The 16736-nt window shown below is 50.0% G+C and overlaps 1 long non-coding RNA gene across 1 annotated transcript; it reads left to right on the top strand.

The window, feature by feature from the left end:
- Positions 1–3491: 3491 nt before the first annotated feature.
- LOC145538555 (uncharacterized) lies at positions 3492–16504 on the top strand. The gene is made up of 9 exons (XR_014077010.1): positions 3492–3739; positions 4310–4686; positions 5349–5531; positions 7584–7661; positions 7747–8086; positions 11432–11510; positions 12784–13811; positions 14345–14554; positions 15198–16504. It is a non-coding gene; the product is annotated as an uncharacterized LOC145538555 (long non-coding RNA).
- Positions 16505–16736: the final 232 nt, after the last annotated feature.

Here is a 16736-nt window from a genome sequence, read left to right on the forward strand (position 1 = left end):
ACAGCTGGATGATGTGGGAGTGAAGTTTAAACCCAGGTCCATCGGACTCGAGTGCCTGTTTCCATCGGGTCAGACTTGCACTCTCCTCTTCAAGACAGGTGGTGTGAAAGGCTATTGTAGTGAGCTTGAAGCCCAAGAGTGGAGCTATTCACAGGCCCTTTCAATAGATGCTGGCCAAGGCACAGTAATTCCTGGTTGGATAGATAATCAAAGAGATGAAAAGACCTCCACTTGATAGCCACTCACGGTGGACAAGGCTCCAGGCTCTGTGGGGAGTTTGGAGGAGGGATGGGTCAGCCCTACCCCACCAGAGCTCATAGTCCAGTAGGAAGTAGATGGCAAGTGTGTTAAGACCCTCTCCACTGACACTGGCTGAGACAAATCTCTGTCCCTTCTGGACAGAGTGAGCTGAGGTGAGAAGCAGTACATCTCAGATCCTCAGTTTCTCTGTTAAATGCAGGAAGTTGTGCCTAACTTGTGATGTTGTTGTGGAGATTACATAAAATAATGTGTGCTAAGCACAAGGCCTAACACAAAGTAGAAGCTCCAAAATAATGACAATGATGCTTTTATTCCCATTCCAGATAGAGTTTAACAGTTAAGAGTAGCTGCATTTAAAAACTATCAGAAAGGCACAAATAAAGGGCTATCAGGATGCATGGGCAGGAAGAGCAAAGTTGGGGTGGGGAAGACTCAAGAAGGCTACCTGTTTGCTTTCGTTATTATGTTTACGATCCTCTTGTTTGAAACCCTTTCCATCTTATTCACGTTCAACTTCCAGACTCCAGCAGCAAGAGTGGATCTATGCACAGGGCAGCTGGCTCCAGAGCGTCAGGAGCCTCAGGTATGGCCATCTTCCCTCACTCCCATCCCAGCAGCTCTGACTCTGAGAGCTTCCATGGGGGACTCACAGTCTAAGGGAGCTGAGCATTCCCTGCCCCACACAAGGCCAGTGGGGAATCCCTGCTCCCCTCGGAGAGGACAGCCTGAAGAGTTTCCACCACCGTCCGGGGACCAGGGAGGATGCTGGGGGCAACTGAGAGGGGCCTGGGGCACCTACCAACTAGAGATGTGGCCCAGGCTACCTGCCCCTCTGGGGAACGGCACAGCCCTATGCCCTGCCCTTCTTGGCTCTACAGCAAAGGGTGCTAGTTTTGCCCGTGGTGCAGCCAACCCTGCACTGAAGAGGTAAGAGTTGGTGGGTATACACCTGAATCCCTCAGCCTCACAGCCCCTGGGGAATGGGCCAGAGACATACTCATTCATTAACACCTGCTTAATTTGCTTGTCTGTATTCACAATCTTGTCCCCGTGTCCACACCATGCTCCTGGGCTGGGGTCACCTCCCAGATACACTACTGGCACCCAAATCCTAGTCTTAGGGCCTGCTTCTGGGAGCATCACCAACTTGATGGACCTGAGTTTGAGTAAGCTCTGGGAGTTGGTGATGGACAGGGAAGCCTGGTGTCCTCCAGTCCAGGGGGTCGCAAAGAGTCGGACACGACTGAGCGACTGAACTGAACTGGGAGTCTGGCCACAGAGCAGTGCTTGGCAGGGCTACCATGGCTGAGGGCTGGAGGGCCCTGTGGCTGGGAGATGCTGTCTCCATGGCCTCCTGGCTACAGTGTTGCCTGGCTCTTCCTCAACGTGGCTGCCTCACTCACATGCCAGGGTGTGAGAGAAGTCAGGACCTTCTGCTGATCATCTGGGTCATACAGTGACCTTCTGCTCCCAGGACATAGCATCTTCCTCCATGGGAGGACCAGGCAGCTGGGAAAAAGCAACTGCTTTGGGTTGGCTGTAGGAGGGAGCTCCCTCACGCCTCCGGTGAAATGGGTGTGACGGCTTTGTGTTTAGAGAGAGCACCGTCAGGGGACAGGGGAAAGGGGGCTGACTCATCAGGTCCTAATGACACTAACAGGCAGCATCTGTGAGCCCTCCTAGGGATTTGTCTCCAGAGGAAGGGGTGATTGGCTTGCTCAGGCTCCAATATCAGCGCCTCCATCTCCACCTCCCTGAAGTGTGTCATGCTCTGGCTTTTCACAGGAACACTGCCTAATGTCATGGCAAAAGCAAGGTAATAAAATATTCATCTGCTGAGGCTGGATGATGGAAGCCATCACGTTCTCCAGGAGAAGCAGAGTTCTAAATTAAAGACACATACAGACCCAGACAGAAGCACGTGCCCAACCAGCAGACATTCCCAGGCATGTGTCGGAACAACACAACCTCACACACACATGGAAGCATATGGCTAAACACACACACACGGGCCGTGGCCACACACCTATGCAGCCTACAGACCTTCACCGAGGACACGTGGATGCCATGTGTGAATGTATGCACACATGCATGCACGTTGCATGTACTGGAGAATCCCCACCTCATATGCACACCCATCCGCAAGTCTGCTCCTCCAGTGAAACGTGACATCTTAGTTGGTGTACTGGGGGCAAAAGAGCCCATCTCTGGGCCTGGCTTTGGAACAATAGTTGCCTGTCTGACTGTCCTGGGGAAGCTGGGCTCTGTCAGGCAGAAAACAAGAGCTGCACTGGGGGAAGTGTGACTCAGAGGTGAGTTACACAACTCCATTCTGCCTGAGTGCTCTGCCCAGGAGGGGGAGGAGGAGGAAGGCTTAGAAATGTGGAAGCAGAAAGGGCTGCTACATTTATGGAAGTTTTCACATATCGCATCTCTTGTCTAGGCTAGTGGAGGCAGAGGCCCCCTGAAGACTGGGTGAGGAGCTGCTGCACTGTCATGACCTCTGAGGGATGGCTGGGCAGCGTCACCTTCCCACTAGAGCCAGACCAGAACCTTGGAATGTGAACTTCTTTGGAAATAGAGTCATTGCAGGTGTAAATCCAGTGGCTCAGCAGTTACTCAGAAGGGAAGGGATTTATCTGCAGAGAATGGCAGGTGCCAATCTTTCTCTTGCTCTGAGCCCCACTCAAAACAGGCAGCTTTTCAGGTCACTTGGGCCTGAAAGTCAGAGAAGGCAATGGCACCCCACTCCAGTACTCTTGCCTGGAAAATCCCATGGATGGAGGAGCCTGGTAGGCTGCAGTCCATGGGGTCGCTAGGAGTTGGAGACAACTGAGCGACTTCACTTTCACTTTTCACTTTCATGCACTGAAGAAGGAAATGGCAACCCACTTCGGTGTTCTTGCCTGGAGAATCCCAGTGATGGGGCAGCCTGGTGGGCTGCCATCTATGGGGTTGCACAGAGTTGGACACGACTGAAGAGATTTAGCAGCAGCAGCAGCAGGGCCTGAAAGTAAATGAGCCCACCGACCCACTCTTGCCTATCTGACCTGCCACCCAGGGCTCCAGCACACCTGCAAAGAGAATATGTTAGCCCCTGAGCTCTCCAGTTATGTGTGTTGGCCTGGGTCTGCAAAGGTGATTCTGCCTTCTGATTGTTCTAGAAGCTCTGATGGAGCAGGTCACAATGAAAGATTGATGTCAGGCCTCAGAGTTTTGAAAAACACCCCAGTTCACAGACCTCCTGAGAGAGTGGCCATGTCTCAGTTCTCCACGATGCTGTGTTCTCCCCTACTCTTTCTGCAAACATCCACTGAACTTCTACCAGGACCTAGGGCTTAGGGTGACAGAGCTGACTGCCCTAAGGGTCTCAGGCTATAAGGGAAGTAGATAAAGGCCAAGGGATTATTACTATTTGCTTTTGGAGGAGGGGACTCTGATTCTAGAAGTTTATCAAGTTGGCCAGATAAAGAAGTAGGTATGTGTTTGAGTGGGTGAGCGGTGGGCAGGGCAGGGGATGGAGGATGGAGAGGAAGGAGATGTAAATTCTGAGCAGAAAAGCAGCATTCACAAAAAGAGCACAGCTTTCTACAAAGGCAATTGTAGGACAGGGGCTGGCAAACTACAGCTCATGGGCCAATTCCAGCTCACTTCCTGTTTTTGTTAGTAAAGTTTTATTGGCACACAGCCACAGCCGTACGTTGGCTGCTTTTGAGCAACAGTGACAGAGTCGACTAGTCACAGCATGGCTCTCAAAGCCCCAAATATTTACCATCTGACCCTTTATAGAAAAAAATTTGTCAACCCTTGTTCTAGATCTATCAGTTGTTTCTGGAACCTACTGTAGAATCCTCAGACCAACCTTAGAATGCGGTTCTAGAACCCACTACATAAGTCTAGAATACAGCATGGTTTTCCAGAACTCCCTGTACGAGTAACATTTGTGTAGGGATTTAGACGTTTACAGTGAGCTTTTGCATCAATTATCCCTTTTAATCCCTCAACAAGCCTGTGTGAGGTTAATGGTAATTTTATCCCAATTTTGCAGATGAAAAAACTAAGACAAAAGGAAATAAAGAGACTTGCTGAAGACCACATGGCTGGGAGATAGCCGAGTCCCGGGCAGCCTGATTCTAACATTCCACGATCTTTCCACCACATTAACCTACAGATGTTTCTCTGTCACACACTCCACCACTGAGCTGCCCTCCCCGACAAGCCATCTCCCTCCTCCTCGCTAACATCTCTGCTGCCACCAAGGAAGCCTGTTGTCCATTGTGCTGCCTTAGTGGGAGAGAGGGTTTGGAGGAGAATCGAATTTCCTTTTTGCATCTGTTTGCCAGTGCCCAATGCACCCTGGGATGCTAATGAACAGTGACAGATGAGCTTCAGTTGGCCAGTGTGCGTGGAGAATCACTGGACCAGGTAATTCCGATCCACTTCCTCAGAACTCCATCCAGGAGGGAGCCAGGGGTGGCAATGATGGCCCTGCCCCTGGGGCCCAGGAGCTGCAGAGAGAAGGCTGTGAGGGACCTGGCTATGTCCCTCCAGGAGGAGTGGGCACCCTGAAAGACTCCCTCAGAGCCCAAGGCTGCAGCACTGTTGCTCAATTATTTCCATGCGAGCTGCTCTTAATGGAGTTAGATTCCACTTATTAGATACAAAGACCTAAGATGTGGCTGTGTTATATCAGGAAAATTTGGAAGGTCCATCCCTGCCACACACCATACATACCACACACATAAACACACACACATCACACACACACACACACACACACACACATACACACACACACACCACATTTCCTGCAGCTCTGCACTGCTGCTGACTGGGGTTCTGCATGCTGTGGGTAACACATTTAGCTCGATAAAATATAATATACGATGGGATCGTATTTAACAAGGAAAACAGGGCCCGAATGGACAGAGGAGCAGTGTGGCTGGGTTGCCATGGAAACCCGGGGTTCGGAATTTCCTGACTCCTAGGAGATTACATTTTCAACCTTAATGCTGTATTAACATAAGCTTTGGCACTTAATGTCTCTGTTTTTCACCTCCCCTCTCTCCCTTGCTTACGGGCAAAAGAAAGCATCATTGAAGATGAGCCAGGGAGGGGGAGAGAGGCTTCACTTCATGAAAACCTGAACAGCATCCTACCGAAACCAGCCGCTACACCCTAACGAAGAGGGGCTCTGCAGTCTTCTGAGTGCCTCGCATCCATTATCTTCTACAACCCACAGACAGGCTTGAGCAGCAGGCTGATGTGAGGTCACCAAGCCCTGCGCCTGTGCCCCTGAAATGCCTCTTGTGTCCATTCCTTCTTCTCTGTCACACTGCCACTGCCATTTTTATCTTTCTTGGGGATGTTGCAATAGCATTTCACGGTCTCCTGCTCTCAGCCTGTGCCCTCTCGTCCCCTCCTCCTGTCTGAGTGATCTTTCTGCACCACAAGTTTGTTCATCCTGCAGTTGGTGTCACAGCCTCCAACAGCCCCAACAGCTATAGACTAAGGACCCATGCATTCAAGAACTGCTGCTTCCCTCCACTTCCTCTCTCCACAAGGCCCTTTTCTTGTAGTTTCCACCATATCTTCCACTGTCCAGTCCCTTGGAGGTAATGCTGTGCTTTCTGAATACCCCATGCTCTTCTAGGGATGGTGCCTCTGCTTGTGCCAAAAGCTCAGGCTGGACCTCTGGGTTCTCCCATCTTTCAGTTCTCATGCTTCTTTAAGACCAGTTTGGCATCACCTACTTTAGGGCTCCCTGGCCCACCTGCCAGTTCCCATGGAGCTTATACTGAAGGCTATTACATTCCTTACCACCTGATGCTTCCCTTGGCCCTTCCTGCACCTGACTCGTTCACAACGCTGGGAACTTGTCAAACCTAAGGTCATGCTTCCTCACTGCCATGTCCCCTCCATCCCAGCATGGTTCCGGCGCTTCATAGGTGTTCAACTGGCATTGATGAAACTGAGTTTATGGGTGAGAACACTGAGGCTCAGAGTAGACAGATGGGTTGAATGCCGCTTGTCTGGAAAGAAGCCCAGTTGGTGGCCCTCTCCTGTACGCCTCCCTGCCTCTGCATGCTCTGGGGTCTCAGCATCATCCACAACCCAGAAACCACCTCTCTGTTGCTAGAGTTATGCATGTCTTTCCGCTGCCAAACCCTATTTTCCTTCCTCATGTTTTCTCCACCAGCTGCCCAACAGCCTTGGACCAGCAGGGCCATTGGAAAGCCAAGGTCTGGAAGAGCAAGGCTCAGAGACCACCAGGGACACTTCGACTCATGGAAAAAAGCATGACTCTTCCTTCCCGGGAGACTCATTATTCTCCTAAAAAACAAAGTTCTCGAGGTTTCAAGTTTTATAGTAAGGATCTGAGGAGCCACAGTGAAGACCAGAATCTTTGTTCCCACCACCCGGGACGTTACTTGGAATAAGAATCTCGGCAGATGTAACTGGTTATAAGAATCTTGAGATGAGCTCAGCCTGGATGAGGGGCCCCTCAGTGCTATGGCACATGTCCCTGCCACTTGAAGACTCCAGTGAAGTTGAAGGCAGAGGTTGGAGTGATGAGTCCCCAAGCCAAGGAATGCAGGGATTATTGACAATTGTGGAAGCTAGAAGAGGGGCCTAGGACAGTTTTTTCTCTCAGAGCTTTCAAAAGGAAACAATCGTGTTGCACCCTGATCTCAGACTTCTGGCCACTGGAACTGTCAGAGAATAAATTTCCATTACTTCAAGCCACCCAACTGTGGTCATTTGTCACTTAGGCAGCCCTAAAAAAATGGATATAACTGGGCAGTGTTAGGATACAAGGGAAGCCCAGCCAGGCCATAAAGTCTAGAAGGTCAGGGGGCTCCTTAGCCCTCACCATCACATGTGGAGTCCCCACTCTGCTTCTCACCCTGGCAACGCTATGCTCTGACTTCAGCTGCCACCAGCCAACCCATTCCTTCTCCTCTGTGTGCCTCCACTTCAGACCCCCTCATGCGGTTTCCCTTTGCTAGAGGCTCTGCAGCCTGAGCTGCCCAGTGTCCATCTGCTTGGTGGTCTTTCCGTGTCTGTTACACGTGCTGACCAGCCAACTCTCTCAGTACATTCAAACTGTCCATGAGAGGTGAGCTGATGATTTAGCTCACCAGCATCATCCTCAAAGGGCAAAGCTTTCACCCCAGGCCAACTCACAGGCAGTAGCCCTCGGGCCTGCTCCTCCAACTGTGGCCAGGGAGGCTGGCCATGTGTTCCCATCAGTATAGGGAGACTCTGGGAGGGACGCATCTTCACTGCTGAGACTAAACTTCCTATTTGTGTGTATTCAGGTCACTCAGTTGTGTCCAACTCTTTGCAATGCCAAGGACTGTAACCCACCAGGCTTCTCTGTCCATGGGATTCTCCAGGTAAGAATACCCGAGAGGGTAGCCATTCCTTTTTCCAGGGGCTCTTTTTGCCCCAGGGATCAAACCTGGGTCTCCTGCATTGTAGGTGGATTCTTTACCATTGGAGCCATGAGGGAAGCCCAAACTTCCTACAGAATAATATGAATAGGAAGAGGACAAGGAAGAAGCACTTTTTCCAAATGCAAGAAAGAAAATGTAACCACAGACGCTTTTGAAATATCAACTGCAATCTGCTTGCCTTCCTTGTTGGAGGACACATTGCTCAGAAGAGCTCAGTGCTCTGGGTCAGTGTGAGAGGCATTGGTGATGGAAGCAGAGGTCAGGGAGAGGCTGGACAGGAGGAAGGGGCTGCCAGGGCCCTGGCCCAGCTGGGGGTACGCCTGTGCACTCCGGGTGTTTGCAGAGGGTCTGCAGCGAGGGTCCAGGTACGTTGGGCTGCTTTTACTATAATTCTACTCCCTGAATGCTCCCTGTGTGTAGTTCTGTGCTGAAGACACAGTCCAGACCTCCTCTCTCCCCCGGGCCCTGGGGTGGGTGTCAGGGCTGAGCTTGTTCAGCTCAGGATGCAGGTGTGAATGCCCAAGATCACAGGACGAGTAAGTGATGGAGTCAGGATTCCAGCTCAGGTCAGAGGGGGCTACACAGAATGTGTGATTCTGAGGTGGAACCTGGGGAATGGGAAAGACAGCTCTAAATGATGTTACGGAGGCAACTGGTGACATTTGAATAGAGAATCCAGATAATAGTTTTGTGTGAACGTTAAATTTCCTGATTTTGATAACTATACTATGCAAATGTAGGATAAGTTCTTATTCTGAAGAAAAACACATGGGAGTATTTAAGAATAATAAGGAAACATGTCCCCAATGTACTCTTAAATAGATGAGGTGGGTGTGGAGGGAGAGAAGGGGGAGGAAATGATAAGGTGAATGAGACAAAATGTGGCAATTAGAGACTGGTGAACGATGTGCAGGGGATCCTTGAGTATTCTTACCACCACTCTGTGCATTTAAAACTAGATCAAGATTAAAATTGTAAAAAGGAACACTCCAAAGTCTTGGCTAAAGCTGCTTTAGTCATACAGTTGTGTCCAACTCTTTGTGACCCCATGAACTGTAGCCCGTCAGTCTCCTATGTCCAAGGGATTCTCCATGTATCTGAGTGGGTTATCAGTTCCTTCTCCAGGGGATCTTCCTGACTTAGGGATTGAATCTGGGTATCCTGTATTGTAGGTAGATTCTTTACTGTCTGAGCCACCAAAGAAGCTGCTTTATTGAGCTATAATTTCCATATGATGAACTGCTATGATAAATTGTACATATGTATGCATCCATGAAGCCATCACCACTACCATGAAAGTGAATATACCCATCACCCAAAAAGTCCCCTCCTGTTCCTTTGTATTCCCTACCAGCCCTTCTCATCCCCACCCCAACCCCAGGCACTTGTTTACTATAGGTTGGTTTCCATTTCCTAAATTTTACATAAATGTTATTATATAGAATGTACTCCTTTTTTGCCTGACTTCCTTCACTCATAATTGCTTTGCAATTCATCCATGTTATAATCATGCATCAAAGGTTCATTCCTTTTGATGGCTGAGTAGTATTTCATCTGATGAACATACTAGTTTATCGGTTCTCTTGCTGATGGACACTTGGGTTGTTACCAGTTTTGAGCAATCATGAATCAAGCTGCTATGATTTGTGTACAGGTCTTTGTGTGGACATTGTTTTCATTTTAACAGGAGGCCTATCTCATAAAGTGGGAGTATGTGAACTGTTTAAGAAACTGCCCAACTGTTTTCCAAAGCAGCTCTACCCCCGGTGGAGTGTAAGTCTTCCAGCTTCTCCATGTTCTCGCCTCAGTATGGACTGGCATGGTGCTGCCAGTCTATTTGATTAGAACCCTTCCAGTGGACTTGTAGTGATGTCTTATTGTGGTTTTCACATGCATTGTCCTAATGATCAGTGGTGTTGATATTATTGGCCTGCTGTTCCCTTTCCTAATTCTCTGGGGGCACTGTGCCCTTCTGGGTGAAGAAGTATATGCAATGAGCCTAAGAGGCTCAGGGAACACCCCCTGCAGCCCAGAGGTGAATGCTCAAGTTCCCAACACACAGCAGGCAAGTGGATGGACCCATGATGAAGACTGGAAGGCCATGTGAGAGCCCAGGTCACTTGCAGACCGAAGTATTGGCCCTGTGGTTCTGACTGGCAGAGACCACCCCTCGGATGGGGTAGTCACATGCTCAGGAGCCAGTCCTAGAGCTTTTCCACAGGTAATCAGTGTGCAGGATGCATCAGCTCCTAACTCTCAGACTTGATTTGTTTGCTCAACAACCTAAGTACCTCCCCAGAGTTCAGTTCTGTGACCAGTATTAAGTCTTCAACGGGAATTGTTTGTTGGCAACTTTCAGAGTAAAGTCAAAACTCTTAAGGATGATCTTCCAAGCCATTCTTGATCAAGTTCCTAAATTTAATTTCTCCCACAGCATCCTTCTACATCCACCCAGCCCATGCTCCAGATCTAACAAAAGCCCCCGTGTCCCAGACTTACCAGCTCCTTCCTATCTCCCTGCCTTAATCTTCCTTTATGTTTCTCCCTCACTTGGCCAATGGAGACCTTCTCAGTCACATCCCCCAAGCCTCTTTCGTAGCCCTCCTCATCCCCATGGGAAGGATTTATTGGGGCCAGTGCATTCTGAACTTGGATCCATATGCAGTTTACAGGGGCTGTGGAGGGCTGTGAGCTTCTGAAGGGCGGGAGGCTGTTACACACCATCTTAGCACACAGAAGGCTCCTAGTCAGCTAGTCCCTTGAGGAACCCAGTGCTTCTTCGTACCATGCCTTCCCCTCCTGAGAGTGGGGATTAGGACCCTTCTCTGCCATCACTACACGTGGTTCACAAATCACTACAAATGCTAGAAGTGACACCTGCCACGTCCTGAAAAGTTAAGCGCCTCTGCCACCTTGCCCACCATTACCTGGAACAGCCATTACCCTTGTGTGAACACATGGCTCAGGAGTTTAAACACTAAAACCAATTAGTTTCTCGGGGTGCATCATCTTAAACACGCCAAAGTCAACGAGATACAAGCAGATCCTAGAAGCCTCTGTCCTCCTTCCTTCATTTTCTCGTTTTCTGGTTACGGGCAGCACTTACCCATCTGTACTTCCACTACAGAGCTATTCCCTCTAGAAACGCCGTGAAACCTTTCAAATAAAATATTTAACGTGTGGATCCGGTAATTTTGTGTTGTGAGTTATGAAACCTTTATTTAGGTCCCACCTTTTATTAAACCTCAGGGTTCTCCTTTGGTCTCTAATGACACTATGTTGCATCAGAATTAGACAGTTTTTTTTTTTTTTTTTTAACCAGGGTTTGTATTATTTGTTGTGACTTGGTAATGCTAATGTTTAAATTTTGAGTCCTTTTACTGCTGATTAAACCTCTAAAGACTACAGCAGAATTTCCGCTTGGCTGCTGGAAGAAAAGAAAACAGCGCGGTTTGTACCGAGGAGATCACTTGAAGAATGTGCGGGAAGGTTGCTGCATTTATGAATAAAGCGAGGCATTATCATTTTTAATAGGAATTAAACAGCTAGAGGGAGAAGTCGGGCAATGCTGTGATCAGTGCAAAGGAAAACAATCTAACAATTTTAATTAACTGTATTTTAATAGCTTTAGTTATAATTGAATAATTTAAATACCAAGGGAAACAGTTAAATCTCCTAAAAGCCTTTTTTTATTTACATTTTAAATACAGTTCACGGTGAAGAGATGACAGTACGTGTGCTGGGGGAAATCACCGGGATGACTCCAGCAGCCGGGCAGGACTGCAAGAGGTAGGATGGAGCCCGAGTGATCCCGGGCCAGGGGGCTGGCATGCTCTGCCACCTCAGGGCCAAGATACCCCCCAGAAAGGACCAGAGGGCAGAAGTGGGCATCGAGGTCTCTCCTGCCACACATCTGGCATCACATTCCCCTGGCTAGTGGGGCCTGGGGTGACTCTTGATATTCATTCAATGTTCAAGTGATATTTATTGCAGGCCTACAGTAACAACCACCCCAGCAGTAATAAAATAGTAGAAATAACAGCTGACACTTACTGAGGGCTTCCTGAATGTTTGAGGCTGGCAATAATGGCCAGTGAGAGACAGGTAGGGGGGTTCCCTACCATCCTGGAGTCCTTCAACTAGAGGGAGAGACAGATAATAAATAGGTGAATTTCCAAATAAACCAGATAACTATAAACCCTGCTAAGAAGCTTAAAGGAAACAAAACAGGATGCTAAAATAGAGGTTAATGGGATGGTGCGGGTATTTTAGATAAGGTGAGCAGAGATGGTCCTTCCCTGGACTTGATACTGAAGTGAAGGCTTTGAGAAGGTCAGGGTAGGGGTTGGTGTCAAAGCCCGAGGCAGTTAGATAGAGCAGATGGAGCAGCACGTGTAAAGGCCCTGGGGTAGGGAAAGACTTTTCGAGTGTTTCAGATGAATCTGGGCTTCCCTTGTGGCTCAGATGGTAAAGAATCTGCCTGCAACACAGGAGACCCAGGTTCAATTCCTGGGCTGGAAGATCCCCTGGAGAAGGGAATGGCAACCCACTCCAATATTCTTGCCTAAAGAATTCCAAGGGCAGAGGCACCTGGTGGAGTACTGTCCATGGGGTCTCAAAGAGTCAGACATGACTGAGGGACTAATGCTAATGAAAAGGAATTTAGAGGAATTGACAGGGGTTAGACCACAGGGAGGAGAGGAAGGTGATGCAAGGTTGTATGAAGAACCTGTCAGGGCACATGACACAAGCAGTCACTGGAAGGTTTAAGCAGTGGAATGATGAATTTTGATGAGTGATTCTAAAAGATTTCACTGGTGTTTTCCTAAGCCTGTGCTGGAGTGTGACCTCCACCCTCCTTCACCCCCGTGGGCCTGCCCAGGCAATATATCATGCCCTTCCCTGGACCGTGGTTGGAAAGAGCTCCCCAACTTCCACACTGTTCCCGCACTGTGTGTGCATATCCCTGCCCCTCAGCCCCTCCATCAGCATTCCTCATACCCTAGTTCCCATACATGCCCCATCTGAGAGCTGTCTTTTTCCACATCTCTTGCTGATGCAGGCCCAGATTGGAACTGAATAGACTCCTCCCAATTGCTGCCAACCCCCAAATCATGGAGCTGTGCCCCCCTAAACTCCCCATATCACCATTAACTGAAGATTCCTGCTACTGTATGGCCACCCTTGGCTGGGACCACTGTGTATTGATCAGTAGCTACCCATTAGGAAGACCAGCCACTGCCCACTCAATGTCCCTTTCTTCTCACCACCCTGCTGAGAAAGCCCCCTCACACCCTGCAGCCAAGTCCTTCTGGGGCACGAGCATCTCCATCAGTGCTAACGAGGAGGCCTGGACCAGGAAGACATCCTCCATCCGCAAAGACAGAACACCAGGAAACCGTATGATGTGCTCTGTGGGGAGCGACTGGGGTCACAGCAGATGTTGCTAATGGACAGCGTTTGGGGTTGCCATCCCCTTCCATTAAGAGCTGGGCACTCCCGCAGGTACAGGCTATCCTGCAATGCCAGTGTTCTCTCCTGCTGGGGGAAGTCTGAGCTGGTTCACTAATGGGACCCCCAGCCAGCACAGAGAACAGCAGAGGAAAGCCCCTGGCCGAGCAATCCATTTCTTCCTCCTGGGAACCACACCGGCTTCTCTGAGAACTCAGTGCAGGAGGGACCAGCTCAGACTCCAAGCGAAAGCAGTGGGCTGCCCTGATCGGCCTGGGTCACCAGTTTATTCATGAAATGATGCAGAGAATATTCATGCCAGAGGGAAGGAGGTGGGCATGTGGGGGCGATGGAGAACTCTGTGGACATAGAGTCAAGCAGGATGGAGCACCATAGTGAGAACAAAATCACCCATGTCGCTGAGTGTGGACGGTGCTCTTTATGCTCTCATTCCAGCCTTGGGGCATAGCACCCCTTGAACTGAGCCCCATCACCTCTGCTTCACAAAGAGGAAATGAATATCAGAAGGTGTGGCAAATTGTGGAATTCACCTGGCTAGCATGTGATGGATGGAGGACCTGGTGGGCTGTGCCCTTATTCTTAACCACTTACAGTTGGCTCGCTCCAATCCTGGCCCTGGTAAGACACTCACTGGCCGATGTCCCACTCCAGCCCCCTATGCAAGGGTTGCCTCTTGGAGGAGCCTCTGTCCTGCACAAAGGAAAACTGAAGGAGGGAAGGGGAGAGCTGTCTTGGCAGAGGGGCCAGGAGGAGAGAGAAGTTTCAGATTGGCTAAGCAGCAAAGCTGGGGTTGGGGTCAGTGGTATGGGACTGCTCTGCTCTGTTCTGGGCGTCCAGGTCTCCCCTGTAGGACCAGGGGAGTTTCTCCTCCAGCTGCTGGGAATGTTCTCAGCTGACTGTGTTACATGGTCAGTCCTCTTTAGGAGGATTTTAGGAGCTGGCTGGCTAAAGAGAGCTGCAATGTCAAGGGTACACCTCCTCCCCAGGGCAGCCCACATTCACTGACAGGCCACATCAAGTTCAGAGATCCAGCCCTGTGAAAGGCCACCAGCTCCAGTGTTCTCCCATGGGGCCAGTTGAGGCCTCGCTGTGACTGCCTCGCAGCCTGATTCTCCCTCAGCTCATGTCTGCTTTCTGCCCTACTCTTGCAGGCGGGATCCTAAGCACATCCCACACTAACCTCCGGCTCAGAGCCGGCTTCTCAAGGAACGTGAAGTGTAACAGTCACCGACCTAAATCTAGCACATAGTCAATAAACCTGCATCCAGTCCCATTGTGGGACTGACATATGCAGGCCCCAAGGGGCAGATCCACGGATGGAACATCTTGCACGGGTTCCTGCCTGTTTGGGGAGCCAACAGGTAAGCACATTCTTAGTGTGGAGTACGGTGGGTGCTGTCCCAGGGGTTTGCTCCTGGAGGGTCTATCCAGGGCAGCTCAAGTTCCTCCGAGGGTATTCCCAGTGCCGCCCTAGAACCGAAAGGTAGGAAAGGGCTAGCCTCCCTCTGAGACTAGACTCCCTGGTAGTCAGTCCACCCTTACACATGCACCTTTAGTGACAGGAGCTTCCACAGTCCTGAGCATCTCTGCATAATTGCAGTATGCTGATGAAGAGTCTGTCCCTGCCTCCTTATAGCCAAACACTGGTGTTGTTCTCACTCTGAGGACTGCCAGTAAAGGTCCATTCTGGGGAGCTGCATGAATCGGGGACTTCCTGGCAGGGTAGGAGATGCCCAGAGCAAGAAGTAGGGGGAGGGGTTCCAGGTCATGTCCAGAGAGGAGGGGTCTTCTGCTGACGGCTGGGCACGTGAGCTGCAGGAAGGAGGCGTCTCCTGCCTGAACCTGTTTTCCCTTCCAGTCATGGAGGGTGTTCTCCCATTCAGAGCAAGCGCACTTAGAATAAAGGCTAATTTGGGAAATTCTGAAGACCTCCTCAGTGCCTAGGAACAGCAAAAGCAGGATAAAGTCAGCAGCATCTTCTGAAATTTCTTCTTTTTTTGGCAGGACATCTCTCAAGGTTAAGATTTTAGAGAACATGCTTTGAAAAGAACATTGCTTTCAGAAATGTCCAGGGCTGCTCCTGTTCTTGCTCAAAGCGGGAAGAGGAATTCCATCCCGGTGGAGGCTCGCAGCAGGATTGGGGGTGGGGGAGGCAGTGTATCAGAGAGTGGAGGAGAGGGCGGTGGGCAGGGGGTCAGGAAGCAGGGTACTCTCTCTATCACCTTCCCCAGAGCTAGGGGCAGCAGGCTGTGCTGGCTGGCTGGCCACGGCAAGAAACCTGGGGAGGCTTGGGTGGCATCCACGAGTCCCTGTCTCTGACAAATGCCATGCTGGGGGCTGACAACACAAATGCGAGTGTGCACCAGGCTGTCCTGCGCTCTGCCAGTTCAGATGCTCAGACGCTGGGCTCTGGCTTCCATCCTCCCCGACATCTGAATCACAGCAAGGCAGGAGGCAGGGCCCGGCCGGCTCCAGATCAGGGAAATGATAAACAGATGTCTGAGGACAAAGGGGCAGGATGTGCTGGGAGGTTTGTGGCACATCAGGCCTAGCTGCAACAGCTCCTTCTCCCTGGAGAGCTAAGAAGGCAGCGAGGCCACGACAAAGAGAAACCGGAGGCAGAGGGGTTAAGCCATGGGTTTTGAACCCTCACAGGCTGGGCACGATCCTGGCTCCACCACTTGCTCATTGTGTGAACTTGGATGAGTTATTTAACTTCACGTGTCAAGTAGGGAAAATCATCGTTCTTTACTCAGAGTGTGGCTTTGGGTGGATTAAATAAGATGATGCATGAAAAGGACTTAGCACGGTGCCTGGCAAACCACCCTCAACAAATTTAGTTGTTTACGCTCCTGCTGCTGCTGCTTGGGGAATGAGTCCTGCAAAGTGAAACGTTTATTTGCCCAGTAAAAACAGACTGTGCTCTGCTGGGTGCCAGGTGCCAGGGCACACCCCCAGACAGGCCCTGACCCTGTTCTTACAGGGCTGACAGTTAGAGACAGGCTGTGCCAAGAAGCCACTGTTGGTCACAAAGTGACATCTAGACCCAGAACCCTCTGGGCCATTCCTAAAATGAGCAGGCTGTGAAAACAGCAGTGTTCTGGAAGCACTGAACTGTGTCAGGGCCTGGCATTGCCATCAGCTAGTGACAGTCTCCTCTGCCAGGTAGACTCTTAGTCAGCCTTCAAAGCCCAGTCCAAATGGCCCTTTTTCCAGGCAACCTTTCCCAAATAGCCAGAGCTCTCCTTGCACTTGATACATGTCTTGATTGTGGCACTTGCCAACTTCTGGTAGTGAAAATGCTTATTCTTTACTTGCCTTGTGTCTCTTTTATGGACTAGAGCGTGTGTGAGTGGGTAGGAAATGTTTGGGGAGCAGTATGCAGTGATGTTTAGTGGTATGGATGCACCAGATTTTGTGACCTGAAGTAAATTTGTTAACATCTCTAAGCATCAGTCCCTTTATCTATAAAGCCAAGCAAAAAGCATAGATCTCTTGTTAATGAGGTTAAGAAAGAGACACTAGCCACAAAGGGCTCAGCAC

This window comes from Giraffa tippelskirchi, chromosome 2, assembly GCF_054371585.1.
Source record: "Giraffa tippelskirchi isolate mGirTip1 chromosome 2, T2T-mGirTip1v1.2.pri, whole genome shotgun sequence".
NCBI lineage: Eukaryota > Metazoa > Chordata > Mammalia > Artiodactyla > Giraffidae > Giraffa > Giraffa tippelskirchi.